General features: G+C 39.6%; 1 protein-coding gene across 1 annotated transcript in view; it reads left to right on the forward strand.

Moving 5' to 3' along the window:
* Positions 1-6,089, forward strand: part of LOC123140099 (uncharacterized) — a 30,382-nt gene that overhangs the window by 19,421 nt on the left and 4,872 nt on the right. The window lies entirely within an intron of this gene.

Genomic DNA, 6,089 nt, shown 5'->3' on the forward strand with positions numbered 1-6,089 from the left:
CGTATTTTTAGATCCTCAAGTTGACAATTTTATAAAAAGTAATCTCAAATTGACCAATAAAACATGGATTATGTCATAAAAAATATATTATCGAATTTATATTTGAAATAATGGTATAAATTTTATGTCGTAACCTATATTTCGTATTGAATATTTTACCATTCTTTGGAACTAGCATTTGTGAGGGCACCATCTTTAATTTGTTGTGCTTTGTAAAATAAATTTATTTTTATATAGACTCCAAAAACATGAAATTTCAAATTACTTGGTTCTATAGCCACCGTGAAGTTATGTTAGGTAAAATATCAACTATGGTCAAAAGAATCTAGCGATACCACCAAATTCTTCCAATAAATTAGTTGCGTCGTCATATGTTCGGATAATATTTTTATTCACATGACTAACAAAGCAGAGGAAAAAAAACTACGATTGCAGCACATGCAATTAATCTTAAAGAATTCAAAACGAATATCAAACACAAATGTGTATTTGATTACTTCATGTGCCGGAAACACATATGAACTCATGAGCTGAAATGTGTTTTCCAAAATGCTTGACTCAGAGGAAACTTTCCCCTTAAGTTAATAATAGTGATAAAAATAATAATTCTTAAGATTCAAGTCCTATGTATTGGACAATCTCAATAGAAAACTTTTGTCGGAACAAATATTGTTCAAAACACTTTTGATATTACCCTCGTTACAAGTCCACTTATATATACGGTGGCGCTAAAGTGAGCCTGAGCGCAAAAGCGCTAATCCTACGCTCCAGCCAGTGCCACTCAACCGAACCAACTAATCATTTTCCACCTCCTAGTAAAATCCTTCACACAAAAAAGTAACGAGATTAAATTTGTTACCGGGTGCATGTACCTCTCTCCATGTCAAGCCGTACAAGCTATTTACGTGATGCCTTCTAGTAAAATCCTTGTCAAACATAGTCAAATGAATAAATTCGTTACCGAATGCATGCACAGTACCCCACCCCGCCCCGTGCTACTTATTCACCGTAATAACTTGTAGTAAAATCCCTGGCAAATATAGTAACGAAATAAAATACTTTGCCAACTGCATGCATCAATACTCATTCCCACCACTTACTAGCTATTCAATTAATTATTCCTAGTAAAATCCTTCACAAACATAGTAATAGAATTATTAGTTTTACTGTCACTATGCACCAAACCCACCACGCTCACACTAGCTATTCATCCTAATGCCTCCTACTAAAATCCCTGTAAAACGTAGTAACTAAATTTTTACAAAATTTACTAGAAGCATGCACCGGGTTTTCCATTACTGCAATCTCTTTCCTAGTTACGCTCAAATTTAAAGATTTAATTTGGTTACTAGCTGCAGCAATGTTCACATGGTAATCAAACCTAGAAAATACAGTAACTGGTTTAAGTTTGTTACTGGATGCGTGCAACAGATAATTGCATCGCCAACATCTTCCTTTACTATATGCATCACGGAACTAAACATGGTAATAAACCTTGAAAATATAGTAACTGCTTTAATTTTTTACTAGATGCATACAGTGGTTCACCGGCTCGCCACCATTTTACTTTGCTACTATATGAGTGACTCAAAGTACACATAGTAATCAACCATGTAAGAGATAGTAACACAATTAATTTGGTTACTGGCCGCATGCAGCAGTTCACCGCCCACAATCATTTTCTTTTACTAGTAGTAACGAATCATGCAAAACACAGTAACATAATTAATTTTTTTACTGGTCGCATGCAACAGTTCACTGCCCATCCTTTCGTAGGCTACGGGGCGGAGAGATGTGCATGGAAGGTAGTAACCTGTCGCCCAACGTCCTGATTCATAGGTCATTAATTGTTTGTAGTAATATACTCCCCCCGTCTCAAAATTCTTGTCTTAGATTTATCTAGATATGGATGTATCTAACACTAAAACTTAACTAGATACATTCATATTTAGACAAATTTAAGACAAGAATTTTGGGACGAAGGGAATAGATAGAAGAGATGGTAATGGATGATAATTGTTTACCAAGCAATAAGATGGTTCGATTCCTTGGCCTGGTAAACATAGTAAATCCATTCCATTATGTAGTAATGAATTACTACATGCTACTAATTGTTAGCAGTAAAAATGGTGGAGTGGATGGTAATAATGAAACAAATTGTTTTACCAACGAACAAATTAGACTACCCATAGTGGGAGTAACATATCTAGATAAAATAGATGGTGTGGCAAACAATTAATAAAGAAAGAGAGGCATGTAGTAACATAGCTAGCGAAAGTGCTATTGTGAGCTCGAGCTCACAGGCACCCTTTGCTACAGTACAAACAAAAAAATATTTAAAAAGTTCAAAAAAATCTGAATTTTTTTGGCAACAAACATTGACATATTTTTCACATGCGTACAAATTTTCATGACAAAATGACATTCATGCAGGTCTCAGCAAAAAAAAACAAAATCGATGCTCCAAAATGCTTCCAAAAACAGTTTTTTTGGAGCATGATTTTGTTTTTTTTGCTGACACCTCCACAAATGTCATTTCATCACGAAAATTGGCACGCATGTAGAAAAAACATCAAAGTTTCTTGACAAAAAAATTCAGATTTTTTTGAATTTTTTTACTATTTTTTCGGATTTTACTGTTCATCCGGGATCACTGGTGCCCGGGATCAATTCCTCCGCGTCCCATAGCTAGTTACTAGTCCTATGAGTAACATCACACATACCAAGACTAGATGAGTCTATAACCTAATAAATGAAGTGTTGCATGACACTACACATATGTTACTACTCATTGTAGGTAGTAACATAGACTAATAACATATGTATGTTACTAGTCTAAGTTACTCTCTACTGTGGCTAGTCAGAGATGCTTCAATCCTGGCGTGCATGGTAAACGTAGTAAAACTAGGCTCCTATGTAGTAACGCATTACTGCATGTGCCTATTGTTGAAACATACACGACCCTGCTCTCTTAACGCATTACTTCATTCTATTATGTAGTAACAAATTACTACATGCTCATTAATTGCTAGCAGTAAAAAGGAGTAAATTGTTTTACCAACGAACGAATTACAGATGCTTCAATCCTAATGCATGGTAAATGTATTACTGCTAAGAGTAACGCATGGACCAGAATGTAGTAATTATTTTTCATGAAGAAATGGGAACTGGCAAAGCGAGTTGACCAGTATTGCGTCGGTTGTGTATAATGCCTCTGAAATGTGTATGCTAAGTTAGCGCGTATTCTGGCCGGTTGGATCGAACTGGCCGGAGCGTACGCTAAGAAGGAATGTGCACAAGCTGTGTGTGTGTGTGTGTGTGTGTGTGTGTAGAACATACCACATACAACCACCTTTGTTAAAAATGCATGAAAATATCTATGATTTGGTTCCCGCCCTTGAGTCAGAAGACAAACGTAAACTAAATAAGCTCGACTTGGGTTGATCTAATGGGATCTGCTGAACGCAGTTTACAACCAATAGCACTATAAAGTGTCCACCCAATCCCACCACATAAAAATCCTATTTATATAGAACAATGAGACTGCAAAAGTGATCAACTATGAAGCGTGCCGTATAGAGCGAGCAAATCTGACAACAACGGTGTTATCAACGCGATAATTGAGGTAGCAACCAACATTGGCCATAGGAAGTGAATCAGCGTCATGCATCCTCTTCAAATATTTATTTTAGTCTTGAAATGCAACAATAAGAAAGAATAATAAAAAGAGAAGGGGTTTGAGCAGGAGCAATTGGAACTGACCCATATGTATCCATGCAATAATTCTAAACTGTCATTCTTGGTGATGCTAACGATGGTGGTGTTTCCATCCATGCAGAAATCATTCTAATGCCAAAAATAAAAGGTGTGTGGATTCCAAATTAACCATGTGAGGAAACAAACAAAAACAATAAATTAATTACAAAGTTTTCCCTATACATTTGTGCACATGATTTTGGTTCCACCTTTAGATAAATATTTTTTCTTTTAAAAAACTGGTTTTTATGATTTACTAATTTATCAAATTTTAGTGTTGACAGACGAACAAATCAAATGAAGCAGATAGAAATTTACCTTCATAGAAGGAAAAATTAAAAAAAAAACAGAATCAAAAACGGTGTACCGATTTGTTAAATTTCAGAGCTGCCATTTAGAAAGAACAAACCAAATGAAGCACCTAGAAATGGCTAACTCAAATTACCTTCTTACAAAGAAGACTGAAACCGTTTGCACATTTCACGATGATAGCACACATTAAGTTTCCTAATTCCTCAAAGTCTAAAACCAATGAGCATAGCAGAAACAATTACAAATTTCTTCCCCTAATTTTGAACCTGATTTAATGCTTGCCTAGGTATAAAGTTGCACAAATTAATTAATAGCGGCAACAAACCGGTACACCTTCTATATCCTCTCAGATAAATGGTAGATTCCCACATTGATCCGTGCCGCTTCTAGCCTTACATCTATAAAATAGATCACTTTTATTGAGTCTGCTGCCTTTTTGGTTGTCCACTTGGATTTTTTTTCTTACAGAACCTTGGGGACCGTGATAAGATTTGAAGATCACTAAGACTTGATTCTGCATTATTTGATTTATAAGATTGTACATAGGAATGATAAATCACGCTTATAATATCACAACAAAAAAAGGTCAACGATGACATGAATCCGGTAGAAAGGGATAGCAAGCTGAAGCTATTTAAATATGTTGTCAAAATAAATTTTGTATATGTAATGCATGAAGCCACGAACAACCTCCACGTAAAACTACGACAATTAGATATACATGAGTGACCACTTAATTGATATTTGAAATTATTGTGATGTTAATTTCATGGCCCCGTGAAAGTATGAAAACCTTAATTTGCCTATAAAACATTTGGGTATATACATAATAATCTTGGGCAGGTAGCAACCCTAGTACGTGGGAGCAACTTGGAAGAGCTTTTCTTCCTTGTTCATATGTAGTGGTCTCACAATTTACTGAGGGTCTAAAAAATCGTAAAACAAAACTGCAATAAAATATCTACCACCACCTGACTAACTTTCCACAACTGATTTACATATAAAGTGGACCAGCCGAGGGCACAAAAGCGAGTTATGCGGCGGCATTGAGAAATTATAGAGATTGTGTGATACATACCTAGCAGTCTACAATTGATCTTGAAGAGTTTGCATGAGGCACGCCGTGCATGCGCAGCAACTAGGAGACGATCTTGTGCATGCATTGGGAGGATTGATTGATCTAGGAGGGTTGCATGCTGTACGCACATGCGTGGGGTCCAAGATTCAGACCTGAAACAATCTTTTGTACGGGCACTGGGAGGAGGTCGACCATCCTAGGAGAAGCAAATACTGCGGCCGGCGGCCGGCGGCGACATGTGACGATCAGGATTGCCTGGTATGAGGGAGCGCGAGAATTCCAAGGGCAACATAGGTGCTCTACGGCAGAACCGCAGCCTTGGGAGGGTTGGACTTATTAGAGCAAATACAGCCGCGTCCCCAAGAGCCCCCCGGGCCATTTTTTAGGGCCGACGCCGAAAAAATGGCCCAACCGCGTCCCCAGAAGCCCAATTTTCGTCGGATCGGGCAGAAACTGGCGCCGGCGGATTCAGACCGAACCCGGCGCATGGGGCGCCCAGGGGCGCCGGGGGAATTAATTTTCGCGCAAAGGAACGGAGGGCCCGCCGAGTCAGCGACCCCCACGCAACGTCGTCCTCATCGCCTTGGTTTCCCGCGGGGAATCCATGCCAAGGCTGCCGCCGGTCAGCCTTCTATTGATTCCTCCCGGGCGGGCAGAGCGGCGACACGCCCCCTCCTGCCCACGCGTACACACGTTTGCGGCCCTCCGACGCTATAAAAGCCGCCCCCCTCCCTGGCCGGTGGACGCACCCGCCCGCAGCACCATCCTCTCTCGCCGCTGACGCCCTCTCTTCCCCTCTCTCCCCGTCTAGCCATCGCGTGCACGCTGTCGATGGGTGAACGGTTGCCCGGCAATGGGGCTGCGGCCAACGGCTTCGGCCGCCGTTCTCAGCACGAGTCGGAAGCCCACCTCCTCCACGAAGCGAATTACCCGGCGCCGTCGG

Source organism: Triticum aestivum, chromosome 6B, assembly GCF_018294505.1.
Source record: "Triticum aestivum cultivar Chinese Spring chromosome 6B, IWGSC CS RefSeq v2.1, whole genome shotgun sequence".
Lineage (NCBI taxonomy): Eukaryota > Viridiplantae > Streptophyta > Magnoliopsida > Poales > Poaceae > Triticum > Triticum aestivum.